Raw genomic sequence first — 11797 nt, 5'->3', positions numbered from 1 at the left:
GCCTCTATGAGCTGTTTGCATAATCTGAGATTGCCCTGCTTCCAGTCAAGGCGCAGCGGCCCCTTCTACTAAAAGGGATCAGCAGAGTGATCGCTAGTAGCAGAAATAAGGCAAGCAAGGCAATCAAGGCTTGTTTTTTTGTTCGGTCTCTTCCTTTTCACGATGCTTCAAAGTCAACGAAAGGTACATGTGCAAAACGCTCATGCATTGGCCGGGAATCGAACCCGGGCCTCCCGCGTGGCAGGCGAGAATTCTACCACTGAACCACCAATGCCTTACATGCTGCACACTGGCGCTACAGTGCTCTGGACCATTGCAGCCCAGAGCAGCTGATTTAACAGAGCACTGCAGTGACATGAGGATGGCGCCAGCTCCGGTGGGTGAATGGGAGCTGCGCTGCCCTGGCAGTCCTTCTCACTCACTTGGCCACGAACGGCCAGGTTCTATAGACAGGAAAAGTGGACGGAGGCAAGCACACTGGTAGATGAGGGTGGCCTTTGTATGGGTCGCTACTCTGAGTGCAGTTCCCTGAGCACCGTGCCTCAGGAAAGCCAGACTTCTACTGCAGGACTCAGGGGATATCTTTGCAGCCACACGAGGCTGACACCCTTTCAATCTGGGCTTCTGGGGTCTTCTGGGAATTATTTGCATAATAGAAGGTTTCCCGCCTTAAGTTGAAACTGCAGTTCCATCTTCTGCTAAAAGAGGGCAGCAGAGTGCTTTCTTTGCGCAGAAAACAGACAAGCAATGCAATCATCTTATCTACCGTTTCCATTTTTCTTTTCCCATGCCTTTTAAAATATCAAGAGACACGTCTACAAAAGTGCCATGCATTGGCCGGGAATCGAACCCGGGCCTCCCGCTTGGGAAGCGAGAATTCTACCACTGAACTACCAATGCCTGACAAGCAGCATTACTGCGGTAGAGCGCTTGATTTAACACACCTGCCAGTTCCATGCGAATGGTCACTCGTAAACTCTTGACTTCTGCTGAAAGCCTCATTGAAGGCCTTTGCAGACGTGTGAGACTGGCACCTACTCGGGCTGGGCCTCTATGAGCTGTTTGCATAATCTGAGATTGCCCTGCTTCCAGTCAAGGCGCAGCGGCCCCTTCTTCTAAAAGGGATCAGCAGAGTGATCGCTAGTAGCAGAAATAAGGCAAGCAAGGCAATCAAGGCTTGTTTTTTTTGTTTGGTCTCTTCCTTTTCACGATGCTTCAAAGTCAACGAAAGGTACATGTGCAAAACGCTCATGCATCGGCCGGGAATCGAACCCGGGCCTCCCGCGTGGCAGGCGAGAATTCTACCACTGAACCACCAATGCCTTACATGCTGCACACTGGCGCTACAGTGCTCTGGACCATTTCAGCCCAGAGCAGCTGATTTAACAGAGCACTGCAGTGACATGAGGATGGCGCCAGCTCCGGTGGGTGAATGGGAGCTGCGCTGCCCTGGCAGTCCTTCTCACTCACTTGGCCACGAACGGCCAGGTTCTATAGACAGGAAAAGTCGACAGAGGCAAGCACACTGGTAGATGAGGGTGGCCTTTGTATGGGTCGCTACTCTGAGTGCAGTTCCCTGAGCACCGTGCCTCAGGAAAGCCAGACTTCTACCGCAGGACTCAGGGGATATCTTTGCAGCCACACGAGGCTGACACCCTTTCAATCTGGGCTTCTGGGGTCTTCTGGGAATTATTTGCATAATAGAAGGTTTCCCGCCTTAAGTTGAAACTGCAGTTCCATCTTCTGCTAAAAGAGGGCAGCAGAGTGCTTTCTTTGCGCAGAAAACAGACAAGCAATGCAATCATCTTATCTACCGTTTCCATTTTTCTTTTCCCATGCCTTTTAAAATATCAAGAGACACGTCTACAAAAGTGCCATGCATTGGCCGGGAATCGAACCCGGGCCTCCCGCTTGGGAAGCGAGAATTTTACCACTGAACTACCAATGCTTGACAAGGAGCATTACTGCGGTAGAGCGCTTGATTTAACACACCTGCCAGTTCCATGCGAATGGTCACTCGTAAACTCTTGACTTCTGCTGAAAGCCTCATTGAAGGCCTTTGCAGACGTGTGAGACTGGCACCTACTCGGGCTGGGCCTCTATGAGCTGTTTGCATAATCTGAGATTGCCCTGCTTCCAGTCAAGGCGCAGCGGCCCCTTCTACTAAAAGGGATCAGCAGAGTGATCGCTAGTAGCAGAAATAAGGCAAGCAAGGCAATCAAGGCTTGTTTTTTTTGTTTGGTCTCTTCCTTTTCACGATGCTTCAAAGTCAACGAAAGGTACATGTGCAAAACGCTCATGCATTGGCCGGGAATCGAACCCGGGCCTCCCGCGTGGCAGGCGAGAATTCTACCACTGAACCACCAATGCCTTACATGCTGCACACTGGCGCTACAGTGCTCTGGACCATTTCAGCCCAGAGCAGCTGATTTAACAGAGCACTGCAGTGACATGAGGATGGCGCCAGCTCCGGTGGGTGAATGGGAGCTGCGCTGCCCTGGCAGTCCTTCTCACTCACTTGGCCACGAACGGCCAGGTTCTATAGACAGGAAAAGTCGACAGAGGCAAGCACACTGGTAGATGAGGGTGGCCTTTGTATGGGTCGCTACTCTGAGTGCAGTTCCCTGAGCACCGTGCCTCAGGAAAGCCAGACTTCTACCGCAGGACTCAGGGGATATCTTTGCAGCCACACGAGGCTGACACCCTTTCAATCTGGGCTTCTGGGGTCTTCTGGGAATTATTTGCATAATAGAAGGTTTCCCGCCTTAAGTTGAAACTGCAGTTCCATCTTCTGCTAAAAGAGGGCAGCAGAGTGCTTTCTTTGCGCAGAAAACAGACAAGCAATGCAATCATCTTATCTACCGTTTCCATTTTTCTTTTCCCATGCCTTTTAAAATATCAAGAGACACGTCTACAAAAGTGCCATGCATTGGCCGGGAATCGAACCCGGGCCTCCCGCTTGGGAAGCGAGAATTCTACCACTGAACTACCAATGCTTGACAAGCAGCATTACTGCCGTAGAGCGCTTGATTTAACACACATGCCAGTTCCATGCGAATGGTCACTCGTAAACTCTTGACTTCTGCTGCAAGCCTCATTGAAGGCCTTTGCAGACGTGTGAGACTGGCACCTACTCGGGCTGGGCCTCTATGAGCTGTTTGCATAATCTGAGATTGCCCTGCTTCCAGTCAAGGCGCAGCGGCCCCTTCTACTAAAAGGGATCAGCAGAGTGATCGCTAGTAGCAGAAATAAGGCAAGCAAGGCAATCAAGGCTTGTTTTTTTGTTTGGTCTCTTCCTTTTCACGATGCTTCAAAGTCAATGAAAGGTACATGTGCAAAACGCTCATGCATTGGCCGGGAATCGAACCCGGGCCTCCCGCGTGGCAGGCGAGAATTCTACCACTGAACCACCAATGCCTTACATGCTGCACACTGGCGCTACAGTGCTCTGGACCATTACAGCCCAGAGCAGCTGATTTAACAGAGCACTGCAGTGACATGAGGATGGCGCCAGCTCCGGTGGGTGAATGGGAGCTGCGCTGCCCTGGCAGTCCTTCTCACTCACTTGGCCACGAACGGCCAGGTTCTATAGACAGGAAAAGTGGACAGAGGCAAGCACACTGGTAGATGAGGGTGGACTTTGTATGGGTCGCTACTCTGAGTGCAGTTCCCTGAGCACCGTGCCTCAGGAAAGCCAGACTTCTACTGCAGGACTCAGGGGATATCTTTGCAGCCACACGAGGCTGACACCCTTTCAATCTGGGCTTCTGGGGTCTTCTGGGAATTATTTGCATAATAGAAGGTTTCCCGCCTTAAGTTGAAACTGCAGTTCCATCTTCTGCTAAAAGAGGGCAGCAGAGTGCTTTCTTTGCGCAGAAAACAGACAAGCAATGCAATCATCTTATCTACCGTTTCCATTTTTCTTTTCCCATGCCTTTTAAAATATCAAGAGACACGTCTACAAAAGTGCCATGCATTGGCCGGGAATCAAACCCGGGCCTCCCGCGTGGCAGGCGAGAATTCTACCACTGAACCACCAATGCCTTACATGCTGCACACTGGCGCTACAGTGCTCTGGACCATTGCAGGCCAGAGCAGCTGATTTAACAGAGCACTGCAGTGACATGAGGATGGCGCCAGCTCCGGTGGGTGAATGGGAGCTGCGCTGCCCTGGCAGTCCTTCTCACTCACTTGGCCACGAACGGCCAGGTTCTATAGACAGGAAAAGTGGACAGAGGCAAGCACACTGGTAGATGAGGGTGGCCTTTGTATGGGTCGCTACTCTGAGTGCAGTTCCCTGAGCACCGTGCCTCAGGAAAGCCAGACTTCTACCGCAGGACTCAGGGGATATCTTTGCAGCCACACGAGGCTGACACCCTTTCAATCTGGGCTTCTGGGGTCTTCTGGGAATTATTTGCATAATAGAAGGTTTCCCGCCTTAAGTTGAAACTGCAGTTCCATCTTCTGCTAAAAGAGGGCAGCAGAGTGCTTTCTTTGCGCAGAAAACAGACAAGCAATGCAATCATCTTATCTACCGTTTCCATTTTTCTTTTCCCATGCCTTTTAAAATATCAAGAGACACGTCTACAAAAGTGCCATGCATTGGCCGGGAATCGAACCCGGGCCTCCCGCTTGGGAAGCGAGAATTCTACCACTGAACTACCAATGCCTGACAAGCAGCATTACTGCGGTAGAGCGCTTGATTTAACACACCTGCCAGTTCCATGCGAATGGTCACTCGTAAACTCTTGACTTCTGCTGAAAGCCTCATTGAAGGCCTTTGCAGACGTGTGAGACTGGCACCTACTCGGGCTGGGCCTCTATGAGCTGTTTGCATAATCTGAGATTGCCCTGCTTCCAGTCAAGGCGCAGCGGCCCCTTCTTCTAAAAGGGATCAGCAGAGTGATCGCTAGTAGCAGAAATAAGGCAAGCAAGGCAATCAAGGCTTGTTTTTTTTGTTTGGTCTCTTCCTTTTCACGATGCTTCAAAGTCAACGAAAGGTACATGTGCAAAACGCTCATGCATTGGCTGGGAATCGAACCTGGGCCTCCCGCGCGGCAGGCGAGAATTCTACCACTGAACCACCAATGCCTTACATGCTGCACACTGGCGGTACAGTGCTCTGGACCATTTCAGCCCAGAGCAGCTGATTTAACAGAGCACTGCAGTGACATGAGGATGGCGCCAGCTCCGGTGGGTGAATGGGAGCTGCGCTGCCCTGGCAGTCCTTCTCACTCACTTGGCCACGAACGGCCAGGTTCTATAGACAGGAAAAGTCGACAGAGGCAAGCACACTGGTAGATGAGGGTGGCCTTTGTATGGGTCGCTACTCTGAGTGCAGTTCCCTGAGCACCGTGCCTCAGGAAAGCCAGACTTCTACCGCAGGACTCAGGGGATATCTTTGCAGCCACACGAGGCTGACACCCTTTCAATCTGGGCTTCTGGGGTCTTCTGGGAATTATTTGCATAATAGAAGGTTTCCCGCCTTAAGTTGAAACTGCAGTTCCATCTTCTGCTAAAAGAGGGCAGCAGAGTGCTTTCTTTGCGCAGAAAACAGACAAGCAATGCAATCATCTTATCTACCGTTTCCATTTTTCTTTTCCCATGCCTTTTAAAATATCAAGAGACACGTCTACAAAAGCGCCATGCATTGGCCGGGAATCGAACCCGGGCCTCCCCCTTGGGAAGCGAGAATTCTACCACTGAACTACCAATGCTTGACAAGCAGCATTACTGCCGTAGAGCGCTTGATTTAACACACATGCCAGTTCCATGCGAATGGTCACTCGTAAACTCTTGACTTCTGCTGAAAGCCTCATTGAAGGCCTTTGCAGACGTGTGAGACTGGCACCTACTCGGGCTGGGCCTCTATGAGCTGTTTGCATAATCTGAGATTGCCCTGCTTCCAGTCAAGGCGCAGCGGCCCCTTCTACTAAAAGGGATCAGCAGAGTGATCGCTAGTAGCAGAAATAAGGCAAGCAAGGCAATCAAGGCTTGTTTTTTTTGTTTGGTCTCTTCCTTTTCACGATGCTTCAAAGTCAATGAAAGGTACATGTGCAAAACGCTCATGCATTGGCCGGGAATCGAACCCGGGCCTCCCGCGTGGCAGGCGAGAATTCTACCACTGAACCACCAATGCCTTACATGCTGCACACTGGCGCTACAGTGCTCTGGACCATTACAGCCCAGAGCAGCTGATTTAACAGAGCACTGCAGTGACATGAGGATGGCGCCAGCTCCGGTGGGTGAATGGGAGCTGCGCTGCCCTGGCAGTCCTTCTCACTCACTTGGCCACGAACGGCCAGGTTCTATAGACAGGAAAAGTGGACAGAGGCAAGCACACTGGTAGATGAGGGTGGACTTTGTATGGGTCGCTACTCTGAGTGCAGTTCCCTGAGCACCGTGCCTCAGGAAAGCCAGACTTCTACTGCAGGACTCAGGGGATATCTTTGCAGCCACACGAGGCTGACACCCTTTCAATCTGGGCTTCTGGGGTCTTCTGGGAATTATTTGCATAATAGAAGGTTTCCCGCCTTAAGTTGAAACTGCAGTTCCATCTTCTGCTAAAAGAGGGCAGCAGAGTGCTTTCTTTGCGCAGAAAACAGACAAGCAATGCAATCATCTTATCTACCGTTTCCATTTTTCTTTTCCCATGCCTTTTAAAATATCAAGAGACACGTCTACAAAAGTGCCATGCATTGGCCGGGAATCGAACCCGGGCCTCCCGCTTGGGAAGCGAGAATTCTACCACTGAGCTACCAATGCCTGACAAGCAGCAATACTGCGGTAGAGCACTTGATTTAACACACCTGCCAGTTCCATGCGAATGGTCACTCGTAAACTCTTGACTTCTGCTGAAAGCCTCATTGAAGGCCTTTGCAGACGTGTGAGACTGGCACCTACTTGGGCTGGGCCTCTATGAGCTGTTTGCATAATCTGAGATTGCCCTGCTTCCAGTCAAGGCGCAGCGGCCCCTTCTACTAAAAGGGATCAGCAGAGTGATCGCTAGTAGCAGAAATAAGGCAAGCAAGGCAATCAAGGCTTGTTTTTTTGTTCGGTCTCTTCCTTTTCACGATGCTTCAAAGTCAACGAAAGGTACATGTGCAAAACGCTCATGCATTGGCCGGGAATCGAACCCGGGCCTCCCGCGTGGCAGGCGAGAATTCTACCACTGAACCACCAATGCCTTACATGCTGCACACTGGCGCTACAGTGCTCTGGACCATTGCAGCCCAGAGCAGCTGATTTAACAGAGCACTGCAGTGACATGAGGATGGCGCCAGCTCCGGTGGGTGAATGGGAGCTGCGCTGCCCTGGCAGTCCTTCTCACTCACTTGGCCACGAACGGCCACGAACGGCCAGGTTCTATAGACAGGAAAAGTGGACAGAGGCAAGCACACTGGTAGATGAGGGTGGCCTTTGTATGGGTCACTACTCTGAGTGCAGTTCCCTGAGCACCGTGCCTCAGGAAAGCCAGACTTCTACCGCAGGACTCAGGGGATATCTTTGCAGCCACACGAGGCTGACACCCTTTCAATCTGGGCTTCTGGGGTCTTCTGGGAATTATTTGCATAATAGAAGGTTTCCCGCCTTAAGTTGAAACTGCAGTTCCATCTTCTGCTAAAAGAGGGCAGCAGAGTGCTTTCTTTGCGCAGAAAACAGACAAGCAATGCAATCATCTTATCTACCGTTTCCATTTTTCTTTTCCCATGCCTTTTAAAATATCAAGAGACACGTCTACAAAAGTGCCATGCATTGGCCGGGAATCAAACCCGGGCTTCCCGCGTGGCAGGCGAGAATTCTACCACTGAACCACCAATGCCTTACATGCTGCACACTGGCGCTACAGTGCTCTGGACCATTGCAGGCCAGAGCAGCTGATTTAACAGAGCACTGCAGTGACATGAGGATGGCGCCAGCTCCGGTGGGTGAATGGGAGCTGCGCTGCCCTGGCAGTCCTTCTCACTCACTTGGCCACGAACGGCCAGGTTCTATAGACAGGAAAAGTGGACAGAGGCAAGCACACTGGTAGATGAGGGTGGCCTTTGTATGGGTCGCTACTCTGAGTGCAGTTCCCTGAGCACCGTGCCTCAGGAAAGCCAGACTTCTACCGCAGGACTCAGGGGATATCTTTGCAGCCACACAAGGCTGACACCCTTTCAATCTGGGCTTCTGGGGTCTTCTGGGAATTATTTGCATAATAGGTTTCCCGCCTTAAATTGAAACTGCCGTTCCATCTTCTGCTAAAAGAGGGCAGCAGAGTGCTTTCTTTGCGCAGAAAACAGACAAGCAATGCAATCATCTTATCTACCGTTTCCATTTTTCTTTTCCCATGCCTTTTAAAATATCAAGAGACACGTCTACAAAAGTGCCATGCATTGGCCGGGAATCGAACCCGGGCCTCCCACTTGGGAAGCAAGAATTCTACCACTGAGCTACCAATGCCTGACAAGCAGCATTACTGCGGTAGAGCACTTGATTTAACACACCTGCCAGTTCCATGCGAATGGTCACTCGTAAACTCTTGACTTCTGCTGAAAGCCTCATTGAAGGCCTTTGCAGACGTGTGAGACTGGCACCTACTCGGGCTGGGCCTCTATGAGCTGTTTGCATAATCTGAGATTGCCCTGCTTCCAGTCAAGGCGCAGCGGCCCCTTCTACTAAAAGGGATCAGCAGAGTGATCGCTAGTAGCAGAAATAAGGCAAGCAAGGCAATCAAGGCTTGTTTTTTTGTTCGGTCTCTTCCTTTTCACGATGCTTCAAAGTCAACGAAAGGTACATGTGCAAAACGCTCATGCATTGGCCGGGAATCGAACCCGGGCCTCCCGCGTGGCAGGCGAGAATTCTACCACTGAACCACCAATGCCTTACATGCTGCACACTGGCGCTACAGTGCTCTGGACCATTGCAGCCCAGAGCAGCTGATTTAACAGAGCACTGCAGTGACATGAGGATGGCGCCAGCTCCAGTGGGTGAATGGGAGCTGCGCTGCCCTGGCAGTCCTTCTCACTCACTTGGCCACGAACGGCCAGGTTCTATAGACAGAAAAAAGTGGACGGAGGCAAGCACACTGGTAGATGAGGGTGGCCTTTGTATGGGTCGCTACTCTGAGTGCAGTTCCCTGAGCACCGTGCCTCAGGAAAGCCAGACTTCTACTGCAGGACTCAGGGGATATCTTTGCAGCCACACGAGGCTGACACCCTTTCAATCTGGGCTTCTGGGGTCTTCTGGGAATTATTTGCATAATAGAAGGTTTCCCGCCTTAAGTTGAAACTGCAGTTCCATCTTCTGCTAAAAGAGGGCAGCAGAGTGCTTTCTTTGCGCAGAAAACAGACAAGCAATGCAATCATCTTATCTACCGTTTCCATTTTTCTTTTCCCATGCCTTTTAAAATATCAAGAGACACGTCTACAAAAGTGCCATGCATTGGCCGGGAATCGAACCCGGGCCTCCCGCTTGGGAAGCGAGAATTCTACCACTGAACTACCAATGCCTGACAAGCAGCATTACTGCGGTAGAGCGCTTGATTTAACACACCTGCCAGTTCCATGCGAATGGTCACTCGTAAACTCTTGACTTCTGCTGAAAGCCTCATTGAAGGCCTTTGCAGACGTGTGAGACTGGCACCTACTCGGGCTGGGCCTCTATGAGCTGTTTGCATAATCTGAGATTGCCCTGCTTCCAGTCAAGGCGCAGCGGCCCCTTCTTCTAAAAGGGATCAGCAGAGTGATCGCTAGTAGCAGAAATAAGGCAAGCAAGGCAATCAAGGCTTGTTTTTTTTGTTTGGTCTCTTCCTTTTCACGATGCTTCAAAGTCAACGAAAGGTACATGTGCAAAACGCTCATGCATTGGCCGGGAATCGAACCCGGGCCTCCCGCGTGGCAGGCGAGAATTCTACCACTGAACCACCAATGCCTTACATGCTGCACACTGGCGCTACAGTGCTCTGGACCATTTCAGCCCAGAGCAGCTGATTTAACAGAGCACTGCAGTGACATGAGGATGGCGCCAGCTCCGGTGGGTGAATGGGAGCTGCGCTGCCCTGGCAGTCCTTCTCACTCACTTGGCCACGAACGGCCAGGTTCTATAGACAGGAAAAGTCGACAGAGGCAAGCACACTGGTAGATGAGGGTGGCCTTTGTATGGGTCGCTACTCTGAGTGCAGTTCCCTGAGCACCGTGCCTCAGGAAAGCCAGACTTCTACCGCAGGACTCAGGGGATATCTTTGCAGCCACACGAGGCTGACACCCTTTCAATCTGGGCTTCTGGGGTCTTCTGGGAATTATTTGCATAATAGAAGGTTTCCCGCCTTAAGTTGAAACTGCAGTTCCATCTTCTGCTAAAAGAGGGCAGCAGAGTGCTTTCTTTGCGCAGAAAACAGACAAGCAATGCAATCATCTTATCTACCGTTTCCATTTTTCTTTTCCCATGCCTTTTAAAATATCAAGAGACACGTCTACAAAAGTGCCATGCATTGGCCGGGAATCGAACCCGGGCCTCCCGCTTGGGAAGCGAGAATTTTACCACTGAACTACCAATGCTTGACAAGCAGCATTACTGCGGTAGAGCGCTTGATTTAACACACCTGCCAGTTCCATGCGAATGGTCACTCGTAAACTCTTGACTTCTGCTGAAAGCCTCATTGAAGGCCTTTGCAGACGTGTGAGACTGGCACCTACTCGGGCTGGGCCTCTATGAGCTGTTTGCATAATCTGAGATTGCCCTGCTTCCAGTCAAGGCGCAGCGGCCCCTTCTACTAAAAGGGATCAGCAGAGTGATCGCTAGTAGCAGAAATAAGGCAAGCAAGGCAATCAAGGCTTGTTTTTTTTGTTTGGTCTCTTCCTTTTCACGATGCTTCAAAGTCAACGAAAGGTACATGTGCAAAACGCTCATGCATTGGCCGGGAATCGAACCCGGGCCTCCCGCGTGGCAGGCGAGAATTCTACCACTGAACCACCAATGCCTTACATGCTGCACACTGGCGCTACAGTGCTCTGGACCATTTCAGCCCAGAGCAGCTGATTTAACAGAGCACTGCAGTGACATGAGGATGGCGCCAGCTCCGGTGGGTGAATGGGAGCTGCGCTGCCCTGGCAGTCCTTCTCACTCACTTGGCCACGAACGGCCAGGTTCTATAGACAGGAAAAGTCGACAGAGGCAAGCACACTGGTAGATGAGGGTGGCCTTTGTATGGGTCGCTACTCTGAGTGCAGTTCCCTGAGCACCGTGCCTCAGGAAAGCCAGACTTCTACCGCAGGACTCAGGGGATATCTTTGCAGCCACACGAGGCTGACACCCTTTCAATCTGGGCTTCTGGGGTCTTCTGGGAATTATTTGCATAATAGAAGGTTTCCCGCCTTAAGTTGAAACTGCAGTTCCATCTTCTGCTAAAAGAGGGCAGCAGAGTGCTTTCTTTGCGCAGAAAACAGACAAGCAATGCAATCATCTTATCTACCGTTTCCATTTTTCTTTTCCCATGCCTTTTAAAATATCAAGAGACACGTCTACAAAAGTGCCATGCATTGGCCGGGAATCGAACCCGGGCCTCCCGCTTGGGAAGCGAGAATTCTACCACTGAACTACCAATGCTTGACAAGCAGCATTACTGCCGTAGAGCGCTTGATTTAACACACATGCCAGTTCCATGCGAATGGTCACTCGTAAACTCTTGACTTCTGCTGCAAGCCTCATTGAAGGCCTTTGCAGACGTGTGAGACTGGCACCTACTCGGGCTGGGCCTCTATGAGCTGTTTGCATAATCTGAGATTGCCCTGCTTCCAGTCAAGGCGCAGCGGCC

General features: G+C 51.2%; 16 non-coding genes across 16 annotated transcripts; all 16 read right to left on the bottom strand.

Annotated features, from left to right (window-relative positions):
- Positions 1-203: 203 nt before the first annotated feature.
- On the bottom strand, positions 204-274 carry TRNAG-GCC (transfer RNA glycine (anticodon GCC)). Its single transcript has one exon. It is a non-coding gene; the product is annotated as a tRNA-Gly (tRNA).
- Positions 275-829: 555 nt separating this feature from the next.
- On the bottom strand, positions 830-900 carry TRNAG-CCC (transfer RNA glycine (anticodon CCC)). The gene has a single exon. It is a non-coding gene; the product is annotated as a tRNA-Gly (tRNA).
- A 977-nt stretch (positions 901-1877) lies between these two features.
- Positions 1878-1948, bottom strand: TRNAG-CCC (transfer RNA glycine (anticodon CCC)). Its single transcript has one exon. It is a non-coding gene; the product is annotated as a tRNA-Gly (tRNA).
- Positions 1949-2299: 351 nt separating this feature from the next.
- On the bottom strand, positions 2300-2370 carry TRNAG-GCC (transfer RNA glycine (anticodon GCC)). Its single transcript has one exon. It is a non-coding gene; the product is annotated as a tRNA-Gly (tRNA).
- A 555-nt stretch (positions 2371-2925) lies between these two features.
- On the bottom strand, positions 2926-2996 carry TRNAG-CCC (transfer RNA glycine (anticodon CCC)). The gene has a single exon. It is a non-coding gene; the product is annotated as a tRNA-Gly (tRNA).
- A 350-nt stretch (positions 2997-3346) lies between these two features.
- On the bottom strand, positions 3347-3417 carry TRNAG-GCC (transfer RNA glycine (anticodon GCC)). Its single transcript has one exon. It is a non-coding gene; the product is annotated as a tRNA-Gly (tRNA).
- Positions 3418-4598: 1181 nt separating this feature from the next.
- TRNAG-CCC (transfer RNA glycine (anticodon CCC)) lies at positions 4599-4669 on the bottom strand. The gene has a single exon. It is a non-coding gene; the product is annotated as a tRNA-Gly (tRNA).
- Positions 4670-6068: 1399 nt separating this feature from the next.
- On the bottom strand, positions 6069-6139 carry TRNAG-GCC (transfer RNA glycine (anticodon GCC)). The gene has a single exon. It is a non-coding gene; the product is annotated as a tRNA-Gly (tRNA).
- Positions 6140-6694: 555 nt separating this feature from the next.
- Positions 6695-6765, bottom strand: TRNAG-CCC (transfer RNA glycine (anticodon CCC)). The gene has a single exon. It is a non-coding gene; the product is annotated as a tRNA-Gly (tRNA).
- Positions 6766-7115: 350 nt separating this feature from the next.
- On the bottom strand, positions 7116-7186 carry TRNAG-GCC (transfer RNA glycine (anticodon GCC)). Its single transcript has one exon. It is a non-coding gene; the product is annotated as a tRNA-Gly (tRNA).
- A 1609-nt stretch (positions 7187-8795) lies between these two features.
- On the bottom strand, positions 8796-8866 carry TRNAG-GCC (transfer RNA glycine (anticodon GCC)). The gene has a single exon. It is a non-coding gene; the product is annotated as a tRNA-Gly (tRNA).
- Positions 8867-9422: 556 nt separating this feature from the next.
- TRNAG-CCC (transfer RNA glycine (anticodon CCC)) lies at positions 9423-9493 on the bottom strand. Its single transcript has one exon. It is a non-coding gene; the product is annotated as a tRNA-Gly (tRNA).
- Positions 9494-9844: 351 nt separating this feature from the next.
- TRNAG-GCC (transfer RNA glycine (anticodon GCC)) lies at positions 9845-9915 on the bottom strand. The gene has a single exon. It is a non-coding gene; the product is annotated as a tRNA-Gly (tRNA).
- Positions 9916-10470: 555 nt separating this feature from the next.
- TRNAG-CCC (transfer RNA glycine (anticodon CCC)) lies at positions 10471-10541 on the bottom strand. The gene has a single exon. It is a non-coding gene; the product is annotated as a tRNA-Gly (tRNA).
- A 351-nt stretch (positions 10542-10892) lies between these two features.
- On the bottom strand, positions 10893-10963 carry TRNAG-GCC (transfer RNA glycine (anticodon GCC)). The gene has a single exon. It is a non-coding gene; the product is annotated as a tRNA-Gly (tRNA).
- A 555-nt stretch (positions 10964-11518) lies between these two features.
- TRNAG-CCC (transfer RNA glycine (anticodon CCC)) lies at positions 11519-11589 on the bottom strand. Its single transcript has one exon. It is a non-coding gene; the product is annotated as a tRNA-Gly (tRNA).
- Between the last annotated feature and the right edge of the window lie 208 nt (positions 11590-11797).

This window comes from Ambystoma mexicanum, unplaced genomic scaffold, assembly GCF_040938575.1.
Source record: "Ambystoma mexicanum isolate Mex_15411 unplaced genomic scaffold, UKY_AmexF1_1 Mex_scaf52, whole genome shotgun sequence".
NCBI lineage: Eukaryota > Metazoa > Chordata > Amphibia > Caudata > Ambystomatidae > Ambystoma > Ambystoma mexicanum.
The sequence above is the reverse complement of the archived record's forward strand: the minus strand, read 5'-3'. Positions and strand labels throughout refer to the sequence as shown.